This window comes from Chiloscyllium punctatum, chromosome 8 (assembly GCF_047496795.1).
Source record: "Chiloscyllium punctatum isolate Juve2018m chromosome 8, sChiPun1.3, whole genome shotgun sequence".
NCBI classification, from domain to species: Eukaryota; Metazoa; Chordata; class Chondrichthyes; order Orectolobiformes; family Hemiscylliidae; genus Chiloscyllium; species Chiloscyllium punctatum.
Genome location: NC_092746.1, coordinates 29,246,683 through 29,265,831, shown reverse-complemented (window position 1 = coordinate 29,265,831; position 19,149 = coordinate 29,246,683).

The window sequence follows — 19,149 nt, the reverse complement described above, 5'->3', positions numbered from 1 at the left end:
GGGAATTCTACATATGAATAGAAGATGTATTCATAGAGCTCATCTCTATCCACAACAATTAAAAATCAACAATCCTGAAAGTCATGTTCCTTTGTACTACACAGTCATGGAATCTGGGCAGTATGGAAGATATGAAGGAGGATTCATTAGGTCTCCAACCTTCTTCTGCTACATTGAAAATTGTTCCAGAAATGGAAGCAAGGAATCCTTGACTCCATTCCTTTCTGTATCATAGACGATCATGGCAAGCAATCAATTGATGTTGTGGTGAATAGTCTAGAGAAGAACAAATCTCTTAAAAACTGCAACTCTTACTTTTCCCAGGGTAGGTATCTTTGCTCTTGAAATTCTTTTGTTTTTGTCATTGTGATGGATTCCAACTTGTAATAGAGAAAGGGTCTAAACTTTACAAGAATGTGGTAGCCTCTAGCTTTTTTTCTTTATAGCAACCTTTTTTGCTGATTGCTATACTTAACAGAAATAATGACTGCTGATGTCCCAATACTTTTAAACTGCACAGTCATGGTCCGATGAGATAGTGGGATTCTCTCTTGTCCATTGTTTGAAGCATGATTGATCCAAAATGGTCTCCAACAAAGATGGTTAATTAATCCTTTATATCCTGTTAGCTGTTGTGATACCTCAAGGTACTTAAATATTAATGCTTCAGCTGTGACTTCTATATAATCTAACCTCCATCAGATGGAGAGAAGCATTCACACCTCAAAATGGTCATTTTCCACACACAACTGAACTGTTTGTGCCGTAGTCCATTTCAGTTATCTTAATGCAAATCACTTCATTAGCAATATTATTCAGGCATTCATTTTGTAATTCTCTTAAGGAGCTTGGCCACCTTACTGGGGGGCGCTTCACAGACATTTTAAAAGAGTACCTCATTTAAAAGTGATTTCTTTCAAACACAAATCCCCAGGTATTAAATCAGTTTATGGAATTAGCAATTAATAATCCATATTTTTATACCTTCATGACAGATGATATGGTGGTTTATAACAAAAGGTGGAACTTGCAAAATATTACAGTAAGTTATAAATCTTTTTTACATATTGATGAAATTAGGAGAGACCTGAGAAGTTTGATCCACAACAGCAACTATATTACTTGAACCCTTCATCACCACATTTCAAATGGGACTGCCTTGGGACTAAAAGTCAAGGTAAGTTTGAATTGACTTTTTATGCTGCAAATTCCATATGATTTAGACAATTATACCATACCACTCTGCTGACTACAAATGGAGCACAGACAATGCTCTGATTCCCCAAGTCACCAGGAAACATCTCAATAGAATCTTAATTGTTTCTTTCTGAATTTGTCCAAGTTTTGCATCTCCTAGCAAATCAGCTATATTACAAATAAATGTTAGGAAGATTACATTGCCAGAAACCTGAAGTGCTTTTTTTTGAAAATGAGGATATAACATTAATGCTTCACAAAATTGGACTAACAAACTAGTCATTCAACAGGTTCCTTTGAAATACTTTCAAATCAATTATGAACAATGATTTACTTTTTAAAATAAAACTACCATTAATTTAACTAGTTCACGTATGATCAAATAATAAGTTTTAATGATATTAAGCAGCACAATGCTATTTTGTACTTTTCATTGCAGTGTCATTAAAAGTTTGCAAAGGCCAATGGCTACCACAAATGTTTTGTGATATCTCGCCTACAGAGACACATTAATATAGCAATTTAAGGCAGTAACTACATTATTAAAAACATATTGCAAAATTATACAAAATAGTTCATTCCATAGTTTTGTTGATAAAAAAGATTAAGATTGATTATTCAGCCTTTGGGCTCAGAAACAAATGGCCAGCTCCCAAAGCTATCTTGGTGAGCCACAAATAGTGTGTCACAAAGAGGTTGGCAAAGTATATTTGAGATATTTACTTAAATTTAGATTAAAAGAAACAAATTTTAAGTTCATGGCACTTAAAATGGCTATTTTGTAGGTTGAAGTAAAAATCACACAACACCAGATTATAATCCAACAAGTTTATTTGGAAGTACAAGCTATTATACTTCTGCTATTGGTGGTACAGTGGCTCAGTCGTTAGCACTGCTACCTCACAACACGAAGGTCCCAGGTTCAATTCTAGCCTCCGGCAACTGACTGTGTGGAGTTTGCACATTCTCCCTGTGTCTGTGTGGGCTTTTTCCCACAGTCCAAAGATGTGCAGGTCAGGTGGATGGGCCATGCTAAATTGCCCATAGTGCTAGGTTCCTTAGTCAGAGGGAAATGGGTTGGTGTGGACTTATTGGGCTGAAAGGCCTGTTTTCATACTGTAAGAGCTCTGATCTATTGGGACGCTGCTCTTTCATCAGGGAGCAAGGTGATGAAGAAGCTTTGTTCCAAAAGCTCGTACTTCCAAATAAACCTGTTTGAATAAAGCTTGGTGTTGTGTGATTTTTTAATGTTGTCCACCAGTACCTCCACATCATATTTTGTTGATTCCACTACTGGTATCTTTGCTTTGCAGAAATGGATGTACAATAAATTTACACTGAGCTACTGAATGACAACAGGAATCGAAGCAAGCCATTCAGTCCCCCAAGTATACTCTTAAATTTTATTCTGTTAAGGAACGGAAATTGACTTGCATTTACATTAAGGCAGAATAATCATTTTTCAGTTTAAAAAAATTATCTTTTAGTGTTCATTTACCTAAAAGAACAGCTTAATTTAGGTTCTGAGGAATGGTCACTTGACCTGAAAAGTTAACTCTGATTTCTCTCCACAGATGTTGCCAGACCTGCTGAGCTTTTCCAGCACTTTCTGTTTTAGTTTTTGGTTTCCAGCTTCAGTAGTTCTTCAGTTTTTATTTAGCATAATTTAGGAGTTTCCTCAAAGGCCAACAAATATGTTCAATTAACAAAACCTTCTGAAGTTTTTTGGCAATATCTAGCTTATGGTGAACAAATATTATAATAGACTAAGGCAGTAATTATATTATTAAAGAAATTATTGTACAAAACAGCATTTTTAACAGATTCATCCAACACTGACAATGGTCCTAAAACATGCTTAAGTTCAGTCATCATTTTGAAATTGTACATGTGTCCTTTCTTTTGTATTTCAATTTTAAACATCATGTCCACATTTCTAATGGAAATTGTCTTGGAAACAAAATCAGGGAAGGTGTACAATGTATTTTTTTTATCCAGCATTATTCATGTATTTTCAATATTGATATCTATTTTCCACCATTTTGCTGGCTATACAACCAGGATTAGGAAACTTTCATGGCTTCTCTAGGTCATCAATAAATGTTCTCTTTGGAATTTAACTTTTCCTGCGATAATACATTGACTAAGATTTGCATTTCTCGGCAAATCAGTTCCCTAACTGGTTCTATTAAGGTACTATATACAGTAGATAATTCTTTACATGTCACACATCGTTGATAAAATGGTTTCCCCTTATCGCTGTATCCTCATCAAAATGACAATTTTTTTTCTCACAGACTGAAGTGTGTCAAATGTTGTTATTACTTGCTCATACATTACTTTTTTTGTGTTGACATCTTGTCTATCCAGTTAAAAATCACACAACACCAGGTTATAGTCCAACAGGTTTAACTGGAAGCACACTTCAGGATTCCTGAAGAAGGGCTTATGCCCGAAATGTCGATTCTCCTGCTCCTTGGATGCTGCGCTTTTCCAGCAACACATTTTTCAGCTTTAAAGTAAGTGCCTCAAGAGTGATTTTGTGACTTTTTTGTGACAATCATGAGTCACAAGATAGCTTTGAATGCCAGAAATCTGTCAGTGTAGGCACCAAACACTCAGGATATTTTTTCAACAAACCTGTGAAAAGATTATTTATTAGTTTAAGCAGTAATTTTGAACTTTCTTTAATAGTGTAATTACTGCCTCAGTCCAGTTTATGAATTTACATCATCAAGATATTGTCAGAAACATGTGTAGTAACCCCTAGTTGTTGCAACATTGTAATAATATTGCAGTGAACATTACAAAACTAGTCTTGTGTTACTTAGTATTGTAGTCTGATGAATTAAGTCTGACTTTGACTGCTAAAGAAAATAGCCGCAACGCCATAGGAAATGATGTAATGTCACATCACCTTCCTACCTCTTGCACTCTCATGAGAAGAGAAAGACATAGTGAGATTTTCCCTAAGTTCATGTTTTCCTCACCTCAATAGACATGTTTTAAGGAGTACAACAAGACCAAAAATATTATGGTAGCAGTGAATGAAAAATAAGTATAGATAAGTTTCTGCTATTAGGGAAAATACTTCAGCAGATCATGGGTTCCAACAAGCAAAAGGGAGGTTGAATTGGTGCAAAAGATTTAAAAGGTATTACTCTGCTTCTAGCCTCACTGTGAAGCCAAGCAGTGAGCAGGTCAGTATGCTATTATATACAATAGGTGGCTGTGCAGACAATACCCTAGATAGACATGATTTGGAGATGCTGGTGTTGGACGGGGGGGGGTGCACAAAGTTAAAAGTCACACAACACCAGGTTATAGTCCAACAGGTTTAATTGGAAGCACACTAGCTTTTGGAGCGCCACTCCTTCATCAGGTGGTTGTCACAACACATTTTTCAGCTCTGATCTCCAGCATCTGCAGTCCTCACTTTCTCCTAGCACTTACTTTAAACTCACATAAACAGCTTGAAGTTCATGGGATTTGAAACAATTAATTTTGTAGATTTTACTGTTGATGGTGTATGTTTGTTTGCAAAATACTGACATGCATACAGGAAAATACTGGGCAGCCTGGTGGCTCAGTGGTTAGCACTGCTGCCTCCTAGTGCCAGGTTCAATCCCAGCCTTGGGCAACTGTCGTATGGAGTTTCCACATTCTCTGTGTGGGATTCCTCTGGTGTCCTCCCACAGTCCAAAGATGTGTAGGCCAGGTGAATTGGCCATGCTAAATTGCCCATAATGTTAGGTTCCTTACTTGAAAGGAAATGAGTCTGGGTGGGTTTTTTTTGGGGGGGTCGGTGTGGAGTTGTTGGGCCGAAGGGTCTGTTTCCACACTGCAGGGAATATAATCTAACCATTCACTTCTACATGGAGCAATAAAAGGTAAACTATAGTTAGAGCATTCAGCCCCTCAAGTGGAGTATTCAATTACATCATGGCTGATCTGTATTTGGACTCAATTTCCACCTTTCAACTTGTATTTGTTAAGGGCCTTTACTGTAAGAAAACATGCACCCAAATCCGCTTCACAAAATTGTTATAAGGCATTTAATGCCAAATCATGTAAAATATATTAGGTCAGATGACCAAATATTTGATCAAAAAGGGAAATTTCATATTAAAATAGAAAGTGAGTTAAAAGAATTTTGCTTGTTGAACACTGCAAAATCACTGCTTAATCTTGCTTAATTAAAACTTATACTCAGTCTTGAAAATTTAAACTAGTCCAACGTTCAGAAACTTTTGAAGAAGTAATTCCACATTTCCACTACTCTAACATGAAAAATACTTTTAAAAAATGTATTTTTATGGGATGTAGATGTCATTGTCTAAGCCCATTTATAAGATCCCTGAAGGTGGGAATGGGCTGCTTATTTGAATTGGAATGTCCATGTACTGTGCAGGTATATGCATGGAGCTGTAAGGTGGAGAATTTTAGTGTTGTGACCCAGTGACAGTGAAGAAATGATAATGTATGGTCAGGATGGTGTGTGATTTGTAGGGGAATTTGGAAATGGTGGTGTTTCCATGCTCTTCCTTGTTCTTCTTTTGATTTCGAAGAAGTCTTTGTGAGCCACTGCTGTCCGTCTTGTAGATGTTATATACAATTTGCACTACACATTGGTGTTGGAGATGTGGGATTGGGTGCCTATCAAGTGGGCTGCTTGTGAAGCTTCTTGGGTGTTGTTGGGTTGAGTTATTTTTCACAGAATTCCTAGTCTCTGACCTACTGTTATAGCCATAGTGTAACATGGGTGAGCCATTCCATTTCCAGTCAGTGGTAAATCCTAGAATGCTGGTCGTGGCATCTTCAATTGTGATGATGCTACTGAATACCAAGAGGATTTAATTTAATTCTCTCCTAGTTAAGATAGTAATTGCCTGCACTTGTGGGCTGCAAATGTTACCTGTCTTATCAGCCCAAGCCTGGATGTCACCCAGTCTTGTTGCACATAGTTAAAAATCACCCAGGTTATAGTGCAACAGGTTTACTTGGAAGCACTAGCTTTCAAAGCGTTGCTCCTTCATCAGGTGGTTGTGCAGTACAAGATCGTAAGACACATTTATTGCAGACGTTTACAGTGTGATGTGACTGAAATTATATATTGAAAAAGACCTTGCTTGTTTAAGTCTCTCATCTTTTATAATGACCATGTTGGTTTCAGTTCTTTCATATGTAAATGCCAGAACTCTTTCCTGGTTTTTAACTCTTTTTTTTAAAGTTACATTCTCAAGCGAACTTTAACAACAGGTGCCATGTCGCCCAGATAATGCATTGAAGGTGTGAGGTACCCTGTGTGAGGCTGTCTGTGCTCCAATGTTCAGACTGATTCTAATCTAAAAAAAGGGATTTACAGAATATTAGATGGATTCATGCAGTTTTTGAGCAAAATAAAATATAATTCTGCAAGTTCAAATTCACCCCACAAATGTATCTGAGTGTGTGCGCGCTTTTGTGTGTTGGGGCGTGGGGGTGATATGAGTATCTGTGAGAGACTGTGTGTATGTGTATGTGTCTGACTGTAAAAGGGTATAAGTCTGTGAGAGGGTGTGTGTGTGAGTGTGGGTGTGCATGTTTGAGCGTCTGAGAGAGCTTGTGTATGAGAGAGGGTCTGCGTGAGTGTGTGTGTGTGTGTGTGTGTGTGTGTGTGAGAGAGAGAGAGAGAGAGAGTATGTGTAATGCAATGGAGTCACCTGTAGTGTGACATGAACCCATGGTCCTGGTTGAGGCTATCCCCATGGGTACTGAACATAGCTATCAGCCTCTGCTCGATCACTTTGCATTGTTGCCTGACCTGAATTCCGTCTTGGAGGATGGTCACCCGAAGGTCTGAGGTCAAATGTCCCAGATCGTTGATTATTGTGCAGTGTCCATGCATCTGTTGCCATAGCCACTGCTCTATCTTACCAATGTATCATGCCTCAGGGCATCCTTGCCTGCAGCGTGTGAGGTAGATAATGTTAGCCAAGTCACATAAATACCTGCTGCATACATGGTGGGTGGTGTCCCCACATCTAATGGTGGTATCCGTGTCTGACACATCCTGTAGTGTCTGCCATGACAGACTTGTATGGTGCTGTCCTGAAAACTGGGCAGTTTGCTGCGAACAATGATCTGTTTGACGATTGGTGGTGGTTTAAAGGTGAGAAGTGGAGGTGTGGGGAAGATCTTGGCGAGGTGCTCATCCTCATTAAAAATGTGTTGCAGCTGCAAAGAACATGGCGTAGTTGTTTGGCTCCTGGGAAATAATGCACAACGAAGGGTACCCTGTTGGTTGTAGCTCGTATCTGTCTCCTGAGGAGGTCATTACAATTTCTTGCTGTGGCCCGTCGGAACTGTTGGTCAATGAGTTGAGCATTTTATCCTGTTCTTATGAGGGCATCCTTGAGTATACCCAAATGACCGTCACGTTCCTCCTCACCTGAACAGATCCTGTGTATGTGGAGGGCTTGTCCATTAGGGTGTCTGTTTGAATATGTTTCGGGTGGAAGCTGGAGAAGTGTAGCATTGTGAGGTTATCCATGGGTTTGTGGTAGAGTGAAGTGCTGAGGTGCCCATCTTTGATGGAGATACATGTGCCCAAGAATGAGACAGATACTAAAGAGTAGTCCACAGTGTGTTTGATGGTGGGTTGAAACTCATTGATATCACTGTGTAGTTGTTTCAGTTACTCCTCACCATGGGTCCAGAGGAAGAAAATGTTGTCAATATACCTGGTGTTTAGTGTTGGCAGAGGTCCTGCATATAGAAGAGGTCCTGTTTAAACCTGTGTATGAAAATGTTGATATATTGGGGTGCAAATTTTGTCCTCATGGCTGTTCCGTATGTCTGGTCGAGAAACTGGTTGTCAAAGGTGAAAATGTTGTGGTCGAGGATAAAGCAGATGAGTTGTAGGATGGTGCTCGGAGATTGGCAGTTGTCGGTGTTGCGTACTGAGACTGTTGCCGCAATGCTGTCATTGTGGGGGATGCTGGTGTAGAGTGCAGAAACGTCCATTGCAATGAGAAATGTTCCCAGTTCGACTGGTCTATGGGTGCTGAGTTTATGTAAGAAATCTGTAGTCCCCTGTATAGTGGGTTTCAAGATGCCTTCAACATAGCCAGAGAGGTTCTCACACAGGGTCCCATTGCCTCATACGATGGGACGTCCTGGTGTATTGGCTTTGTGTATCTTTGGAAGGCAGTAGAAGTCGTCCATGTGAGAAGTACGTGGGATGAGGGTGCATAGGGAACTCTGAAGGAGTGGATTGAAAGTCCTGATCACTGTGTTTAGTTCACGGGTGTGCTCTTTGGTCAGATCGGCCGGTAGATGCCTATAGTGTTCCTGGTTGTTCAGTTGTCGGTACACTTCCTTGCAGTAATCTGTTCTATTCTGAATGATGATGGCTCCTCCTTTATCTGCTGTTTTGATGACAATGTTGTGATTGGTCTTGAGAGCCTGGATGGCATTGCATTGTGATCAGGTGATGTTCTGCTCTACCTTGTGGGTGCGGCTGATGAATCTGGCATTTATATATTTCCTGACGGTTTGAGCATACATTGAGGGTGGCATGGTGGTTCAGTGGTTAGCATTGATGCTTCACAGCACCAGTATCCCAGGTTCAAATCTAGCCTCGGGCGACTGTCTGTGTGGAGTTAGCACCTTCTCCCTGTCTCTGCGTGGGTTTCCTCCGGGTGCTCCAGTTTCCTCCCACAGTCCAAAAATGTGCAGGTCAGGTGAATTGGCCATGCTAAATTGCCCATAGTGTCGGGTGCATTAGTCAGAGGGAAATGGGTTTGGGTGGGTTACTCTTCGGAGTGTCGGTGTGGACTCGGATGGCCCCGAAGAGCCTGTTTCCACACTGTAGGGAATCTAATCATCTATGTCAAGCCCACGGCAGCGGCCCTCTGATGGGATCTAAGTCGTCTCCTTCTTTGATTGCCCCTCTACAGATCCCAGTGATGACTGTTCCTCAGTGGAATCTCTGCTGGCATCTTGAAAGAATTCCCAGAGTCTCATTCATCTGATGAATTCCTCCATGTCTGCTATAAGACCCATGGGGTCCATCTTGGTGGTGGGGCAGAATTTGAGACCCCTGCTAGGAACTTCAATCTCTTCCGGTTGAAGGGTGTGGTCCGATAAGTTTTTACAATCGACCTCCCCACGATGATAATGTTTTCCACTATGGTGCCAGGGCGGACTTGGCTACTGCTGGTGGTGATGCCAAGTTTCTGCAGTTTCTTGTTCTTGGTTTGTATGTAGTGTTGTTTTGTCGCCTTGCCTGTTTGGCAATGTGCCATAACTGTACTGCTGTATCCTGAGCGCAGGATGAGAGTGTGGACTCCATCTCACTTTCAAGGTTGTGGCGCCTGCTGTAGAGTTGGTGCACGAGATAATTGAGGAGTTTATGAGAGATGTGGTGGCAAAATCTCTCCGCATAGCCTGTGTTGTAGGTTGGCTTGAGTTGGTTTGTGATGCCTAATCCTTTTGGGATCTTCCCTGCTTTTCTGCATTTCTGCAGAAGCTTAATGTCTGTGTCAATGTGCGTGATCTTCTTGGCGATCCTCTCCACTTTGAACCAGCAGTTAGTGATGTTGATGGTAGGCATGATTTGGAGATGCCGGTGTTGGACTGGGGTGGACAAAGTTAAAAATCACACAACACCAGGTTATAGTCCAACAGGTTTATTTGGAAACACTAGCTTTCAGAGCGCTGCTTGGCTGTGTTGTGGCGGTGGTTGTGGAATACAAGATCATAAGACACAGAATTTATAGCAAACGTTTACTTTGTGATGTAACTGAAATTATGTATTGAAAAAGACCAGGATTGTTTGTTAAGTCTCACCTCTTTTAGAATGACCATGTTGGTTTCAGTTATTTCATATGTAAATCCCAGAACTCTTTTTAAAAGTTACATTCTCAAGTGAACTTTAACAATAGGTGCCACGTCGTCTCAGATAATGCATTGAAGGTATGAGGTGCCCTGTGTGAGGCTGTCTGTGCCCCAAAGTTCAGACTGATGCTGTTTCTAAAAAAGAAATTTACAGAATTTTACATGGATTCATGCAGTTTTTGAGCAAATTAAAATATAATTCTACAAGTACAAATTCACCCCACAAACTTACATGTGTATGTGCGCATGTGGGTGTGCATGTGGGGGAGCGGGGCTATGAGTGTATGCGAGAGTGTGTGTGTATGTGTATGTATGTGAGTGTGAGTGTAAAAGGGGTACAGGTCTGTGAGAGGGTGCATGTGTGAGTGTGCAAAAGGACAGGTGGAACCTGTAGGGAGAATAAAAGTTCATAGAGGGTCAAAAGAAAGAAAGAACAAATAGGAATAATGCTCATCACCACAAGTTAATACTAATAACTAACAAAATAAAGAAAGAAAAAAGTCAATGGTTATAGTAAGTGTTGATAACGGTGAAGGTGAGAGAGATATTAACTCAGGAAACTCAAAAGTGGAAACAGCAGAGTATGGGCAGAAGGCAGGCCCACCCATATATAATGAATCAAAACTGTCCACGATGAAATACAGTCAGACAAAACACTAATTAACCATAAAATCTAATAGTAGTGTCAGAAGTGTGATATCACAAAAGTTGTGATTTAATTGGCTTTAAATTTAAGAAAAAAGTGATGACAGCAGATGCTATAGAGTCAGAGTAGAAAGGTGTGGCGCTAGAAAAAGCACAGCAGGTCAGGCAGCATCCAAGGAACAGGAGAGAAAACGTTTTGGACATAAGCCCTTCATCAGGAATGTGGAGGGGGAAGGAAGTTGAGAGATAGATAAGGGGAGGTGGGGATGGGGCTGGGGGGAAGGTAGGAGGGATGGCGATAGGTGGATGTAGATAGGAGGAGATTGTGATGGATCAGTAGGGAGGGTGGAGCGGATAGGTGAGAAGGAAGATGGACAGATGGATCAGGTCATGAGGGTGGTGACGAGTTGGAGGGTTGGGTCTGGGATGAGGTGAGAAATTAGTGAAGTCAATGTTCATGCTGTGTGGTTGTAGGGTCCTAAGGCAGAAGATGAAGTGTTCTTCCTCCAATTCATGGGTGGCTTTGACTTGGCAGTGAAGGAGGCCCAGGAGGGGTGGGAGGGGGAGTTGAAGTGGTTGGCCAGAGGGTGGTGGGGCTGTTTGCTGTGTGCAGACTAGAGATGTTGCCTGAACCATTCCACAAGTTGGCGCTTGGTCTCCCTGTTGGAGAGGATACCACACTGAGAGCAACTGATCCAGTAAATGACGTGGGAGGATGTGCTGGAAAATCTCTGCCGGATTTGAAATTACCCTTGAGGGCCTTGGACAGAGATGAGCTGGGAGGTGTGAGCACAGGGAGACCAGTTTCCAAATCTCACAACCTCCCACTTCATCCTCGATCCATTCCTTCAACTCGGCACTGCCCTCTTGACCTGACCTATCTGTCCATCTTCTTTCCCACCTGTCCAATCCATCTTCTTCACCGACCTATCACAATAACCCCCCTACCTGCATCCACCTATTGCCATCCCACTTACCTTCCCACCCAGTCCCACCCCCACCCCCTATTTATCTCTCAGCCCCCTTCCCTCTCCCCATTCCTGACGAAAGGCTTATGCCTGAAACTCTCCTTCTGCTCGGATGCTGCCTGACCTGCTGTGCTTTATCCAGCGCCACACTTCTCGACTTTAAATTTAAGAAGCTGAGAAGCAGCAATCTTAGCGTGTAGTTAAATGTGTGTTGAGCAATTCTTAAGTAAAATAGGAAATTAAAGTGACTTTGGGTATGCAAGACAGATTAACAGAAAAAAATGATAGCATTGATAACGGGAGCGATGCGAGAAATTGTCAAAATACGTGATGGAAAATCTGAGGGTGTGTTTGATAGGTGAGGGTGCTTTTGATGGGTTTTTCTAAAGCATTTCTTAAGATAGCAATTATGTTAGGAACAGACCAGTTTAAGTTAGTTTACAATGTGCATAATGTTCTGTGTTAGTATGATTCACATTACTTACAAAAAGTAGCTAAACTTGATTGAAACTGCAGAAGATCTCAAAGGTCCACTTCTGCAATGTTTGGCAGCATCAAGCATACAAACTGTTCTCTAATCTGCCCCCATATTGCACTCCAATAAAGATTGCCAGCATTGGAAATATGAGTGGGAATCCTGGATTCAAGTCCTGCAAAAATTTAAGCCTGTCCAACCTCCTTCAGACCTACAGTAGGAAGGAAAAATCTAATTCTACATGTCTCAGAAATGTTTTTAGAGTTCACTTCACTGTTGACAGTAGTCTTCTTATCATCTTTCTTCACCTCTCACTTTAACATTTTCAATACTCCCATGTATTTTCCATAATTTTCCTAGTTATTTAACAGAATTCTGTTCCTGACTGTTGTCATATGCCCCTTATCCTTTTTTTTCTTTTACTATTCTATCCTTTGTCATAAGCTTTAGATGGTGTACCTTATCCCTTCTGAGAAATGTGTCGAGATTGCACCTGAAATATCCCTTCCCTGATTACTCTCCACTGCTCTGCTTCTGCTTTTCAGTACAAGTACTTTTTTCCAATATGTATTAGATCCTTTCTTAAGACACTGAAATTAGTTCTTGTCCAATTGAGCATTTTTACCTTTGATATTTTCTTGTCTCTGTTCGTTATTACTATAAACAGAATTGTGGTCATTGTTAATGTTGTCATCTCCCACTTTACAGTAATAAACCACCTGCTTTATTTCATTCCCAAGAATGAACACTGCTTCCTTCCTTGTTGTAACACTGTTCCCTAAATAAGAATAATTTGAGGAAAGTCTGTTTTGCACTAACCAAATTTCCACATCAATGATCAAAACAACTTCCTCCCCTTTGTATTCTAGCTCATTTAAACTGAAACTTAAAACTTAATTAGCCTTTTTAATTACATTTTTCTACTTATACATGTAAATTCCACTGTACCTGATGAATTTTTGCGACTGCCTCTTTTCTTCCCTGTCCCTTCTGTTTCCTCACTTCAATGCCTCCTTGCGACATGATTTCTTCTGTACACTTAAATGAATCAATTTTAATTTAATTCCCCAGATTTTCATCATCCTTGCTGACAATTAATGTGGATAAGAACAGTTTTGTTTCCTCTTATGTAAGGTCTTATTCACAGTGTCTACATTTTTATTCCAGTTATTTTTAGTCACCATTCATTTCAATATCAATTAAGAAACTGTACCACTGAGTCATCCAATAATACCTTCACTCTAACAATCGAGAAAACAAATTTAACATCTATAAAGCACTATCAATTTTTTTAAGGATCTTTCAGCTACCATTATTGATTCTAAGTTGACAAAAGGTAAAAAAATTCTTCTCCTTTAGGAATATATTAACTGGTCTGAACTGAAATCTGGCATATCAGTGGGGCAATGAATTTGACGGCTATAAATCAGAATGTGATTTGAAACCATGCATACATTTGAATATCATAGATCCACATTATTTAATTCTAATTTACTTATTTGACTTATAATCAGTTGAAATGAGTTGGGCTCCTTTTATCTTATTACTTTAAAAATTACTGTAATATTACTTTTAAAATTCACAGCAATTTTAAATTTGTTCACACGGAACACTTTTATAGAGCCCAGCATGAAAAACATCCCATTGCAACTTAATCCTTTCATACTGCTTTAGAATAAAGCATCTGTCAACATCAAAATTGCCGTGCTGTTACTTAATTCCATTCGTAGCCTTGCTTTTCCCTCACTCTGCAAATTACTCCAACTTGACAACTTGTGGCCCCATCAAGGTACCGAATACCATCACTGTCTCCCACTTGGGTCCCTCCTGATCTTCTCGCCCTGTTCTTCCACATGTTCACTACAGTCGAGCACATAGCTGAGAGCCATGGCCAGCCACACAGGGACTTCAAAGTTGATTTTCATTTGCCAGCAAAGAGGCCTGAGGATGTCTCACATGCAACTACACTTCAGTGGTTTAATTTATGTCACACCAGATATCTAATTTTGAGTGTGGTTAGGGTATGTTTATTCTTATGCAAAGATTGTTTCCTGAGTTCAGTTTATTCAGGAAGCTGAGATGAAGCAATTTCTAGGTCAGTATCTCCAATGACAACCCAACGACACCGTTCTATAATGGTTCATTCCTTCTTTATTTTTGTGCTTATAAAACACAAAATATTGTTGGTGTTAATTTTCAGCTTCTTTCTACCTGGAGCTACACTTTGAGTTACATGTTTAATGCCAAAGATCATTCTGTTAACTTACAGTTTTTAGCATCATTCCATGAAGTTAACTCTCCAATTTCATTTTTTTTTACCCCCAAAATATTTTGGCACATTGATCAACATTGAATTGTTTTTAATATCTTCATGGTAAAAACACCAGGAGGACCAGTTCCACCACAGAACACACCAGATGGCCTCCTTCTTTAGAGACCGCAATTTCCCTTCCCACGTGGTTAAAGATGCCCTCCAACGCATCTCGTCCACATCCCACACCTCCGCCCTCAGACCCCACCCCTCCAATCGTAACAAGGACAGAATGCCCCTGGTGCTCACCTTCCACCCTACCAACCTTCGCATAAACCAAATCATCCGCCAACATTTCCACCACCTCCAAAAAGACCCCACCACCAGGGATATAGTTCCCTCCCCACCCGTTTCTGCCTTCCGCAAAGACGTTCCCTCCGTGACTACCTGGTCAGGTCCACGCCCCCCTACAACCCACCCTCCCATCCTGGCACCTTCCCCTGCCAACGCAGGAATTGCATAATCTGCGCCCACACCTCCATCCAAGGCCCTAAAGGAGCCTTCCACATCCATCAAAGTTTTACTTGCACATCCACCAATATCATTTATTGTATCTGTTGCTCCAGATGTGGTCTCCTCTACATTGGAGAGACTGGATGCCTCCTAGCAGAGTGCTTTAGGGAACATCTCCGGGACACCCGCACCAATCAACCACACCACCCTGTGGCCCAACATTTCAACTCCCCCTCCCACTCTGCCAAGGACATGGAGGTCCTGGGCCTTCTTCGCTGCTCCCTCACCACCAGACGCCTGGAGGAAGAACGCCTCATCTTCCGCCTCGGAACACTTCAACCCCAGGGCATCAATGTTGACTTCAACAGTTTTCTCATTTCCCCTTCTCTCACCTCACCCTAGTTCCAAACTTCCAGCTCAGCACTGTCCCCATGACTTGTCCTACCTGCCTATCTTCTTTTCCACCTATCCACTCCACCCTCCTCCCTGACCTATCACCTTCATCCCCTCCCCCACTCACCTATTGTACTCTATGCTACTTTCTCCCCACCCCCACCCTCCTCTAGCTTATCTCTCCACCCTTCAGGCTCTCTGCCTTTATTCCTGATGAAGGGCTTTTGCCCGAAACGTCGATTTTACTGCTCCTTTGATATCTTCATGTCAGCCCAGTCTCTAGCCTGAGCATTCATCTGAAGTTAATTTATTTCAAACATTTTTCAGTTTTTACTTTAGACTCTTGACTTATTCTTGCTACCTCAGGAGGGGTAAATTATGCCCTTTGTTAATTTTCTGACCCTTTCTTTGCTCTTTTGTTCTCCATATGCTCAATCTTTCCCTCTATGTATTGTTGCTTAATTGATAGATTTACACTTGCAGGTAGTAGGAATAAAACACACATTCTTTCTGTCCATTAGGGCTTGTCTCTTCCATCAACCATGTTAATTTACCATGTTATGAATTCTACCTCATTTGTTTATTCATCAAAAAATAATATCTTAATTTGGAAAGAAACTCACTTTCCACTTTCACAGTACCTATTTGATATTAGCATTATAATTAAGTAAGTGACTAAAATTTTACAGAACCTTTGGGAATGGGTTGGGAATTGGGAAAGCTAGTAAACCAGTGTGGGAAGAGAGCAGCTGTGATTTTTCTTTTTGCTTTTTTTTAATATCCAGAAGTTCTCTTGCACACAACTGATTTTTGTTTTGTCCCCCATCACCAAATCGCCTGTGGGTTTCTACCCTCTGCAGTTGTTCCTTTGCAATATTATTTTGCAAAGTTTTGATGTGACCAGCCTCTAGTGTTCACTTTAATGACTTGTTAAACAATTCAAGATCTGAAACAACTTATCAAAGTTTTCGCATTGCAAGATGCAACTAAACAAACAAGTTCCAGTCTGAAATGAAAGCAGAGGCCTGATCTGAGTATTAAAATAGACCAGTGTTCATTTCCAATTTAGCATTGTGAGTAGCTGCCTATGTATAGATTAGCCAACTTCGTCCTTGGAATACTGACTATCGTTATTTATTTAATATGGGCCCTGGTGTCTCTGATTCAGGACGTGAATGGAAGTATTTAGGATATGCTTGTACTTTTAGATAGAAAGTTGAGGAAAACAGGACAATTATTTTTAGCACAAACACGTGACGTATTTTAAAGTGGCAACCATGGAACTAAATTAAGTAGGGGTCTTATGGTGCAGTGGTAACATCCCTGCCTTTGAGCCAAGAGGCCCGGGTTCAAGTTTCCCCTGTTCCAGAGGTTTGTAATAATATCTCTGAACAGGTTGTTTGGAAAATACCTGGAACTGTGAAGCAGTCTGGCAGTTAAAAACTTGTTGAAAAAAATTGTCTATGAAAATCAGGAGCATAATATCTGTTTCAGACCTCATTGCCAAATTAGACCATGAGTAAATGCAGTAGGAACAATGCACGCTGTGCTCTGATTTGTTGCAAATGCAACAATCAATCTAGACTGTAACAAAGAGGTAGGTGCTAGGGCCTCAAATATATACAAACCGCACGGGTGACTCAAATGAAGGCTTTGTATTAGATCTAAATTTTCTAATTATACAGAGATCAGGAGGGCCCCAATGTGCAGTGGTAATGCCCCTATTTCTGAGCGAAGAGGCCCAGGTTCAGGTCCCACCTTCTTCAGAGTTATGTAATATCTCTGGAATAAAATAAATAGAAAGGCAAATAGGCATTGTGGCACAATGTTTGTAACCCTACTTCTGGGCAGGAAAGTCCAGGTTCCAGTCTTATTCTGCACTGGAGGTGTATCATGACATGAGTGAACGAGTTAAAATAGGTAGGAAACTAGTTGTGAGAATTCAAAGAACCATCAAAAGGATACAGATAGGTAAAGAGAATGGGCAAAAATTTGGTCTTTGTCATATGGGGAAAGGTGAAGTTCATTTTGGGAGGAAAAGCAGAATATTAATTAAATGGACAGATCCTGTGGTACAGATGGATCTGGGAATCTTTGTACATGATCACAAAAAGTTAGCATTCAGCTTTAGAAAGAAATTAGGAAGGAAAATGGAATGTTACCCATTATTGCAAGGAGGATGTAGTATAAAATTAGGGAAGTTTTGCTACAACTGTAAATTTGTCCAGGTGAGATCATACCTAGACTATTGGACATAGTTCTGGTTCCCTTACTTAAAACAAAAGATAGAAACATCAAAAATAGGAGCAGGACTAAGCCATTCAGCCCTCCCAGATTGTACCACCATTCAATATGATCAGACTTAATCATCCAACTTAGTATGCTGTTCCCATTTTCTCCTGATATCCCTTTTTAAAATTCATTCATGGGATGAGGACATCATTTCCGCAGCCAGTATTTATTGCTAATCCCTAATTGCCCAGAGTCAACTACATTGCTGTGTGTTTGGAGTCACATGCCAGGTAAAGATGGCAGTTTCCTTCCCTCAAGGCCATTAGTGAACCAGATAAGATTTTCCTGACAATCAACAATGGATTCATAGTCATCATTAGCCTCTTAATTCCAGATATTTATTGAATTCAAATTCCACTATCTACCATTGCTGGGTTCAAACGCAGGTCCCCAGAACATTACCTGGGTCTCTGACAGCCCAGCAATAATACAACCAGGACATTGCCTTCCTTTGATCCCTTTAGTCCTCAGAACTATATCCAACTCCTTCTTGAAAACATATCTTTAATTTAACCGCTACAGAAATATAGAAACATAGATATACTTGCATTGAAAGTAGTTCCGTTAAAGTTCACAAGACTGATTTATAGAATGATGTCTTATGAAGGTTGGAGCCTTTGCTCATTGGATTTTCAAAGAATGAGGGATGTTCTTTTTGAAACATAAAATATTCTGGGTGAATTGACGTGGTAAAAGCTGAGAGAATGTTTCCTTTCACAGGGAAATCTAGAACACACGTGCATCATTTAAAAATAGAGTTTCTAATTTAAGACAGAGATGAGGAGGAATTTCTTCTCTCAGGAGGTCATATGTCTTTGGAGTTCTCGTTTGCAGAGAACAATAGAGGTTGAGTTGTCACTGTCAAAGCTGAGGCAGACAGATTTTCTTGATCTACAAGGGAGTTAAGAGTTACGAGAGCAGGGGAGGGAAAGTGGAATCCAGACCACAATCAGATCAGCCATGGTCTTACTGAATGGCAATGTAGCTCAAGAGTCCAAATGTTTTTCTCCTTCTCCCATCCTTTGAATTCTTATGATCAAACAGCACACTAAGGGTTGCTGTGAAAATTAAGTCCAAAGTTTTATACTTGCCTGAAGGGCTCCACCTCCTAACTTTGCATAATATTAGCACTCACCCACCTCCTCATTGACTCAACACCATCTTCCTGCATTGAGACATGTGTTACTTTCAGCCAATTTTATTCAACCTCCTCCCCATAAACTGATTTCTGCTTCTGGAGATTCAACTGTCAGACCTACCCCCCAAGGAGCAACTGCTCCATCTAGATTTGCAAACACTGTTGGTGCTGTGGGCTGAGTAAAGTCCAATCAATAAATCACTGATTTACAACTTTGTAATTGAGAATCAATTCTGCATTGCCCAATAAACTGACATCTGAGCTTTGCAAATGCAACAATTAAAGAAGGAGTTGAAAGCAAAGAAGTTACATAATTACTTCTTACATAAATATACAAACCAGCTTTTAGTTGTGGCACTGAACATTGTTTTGCTTGAATGTGTATTTTTTCAGGCCG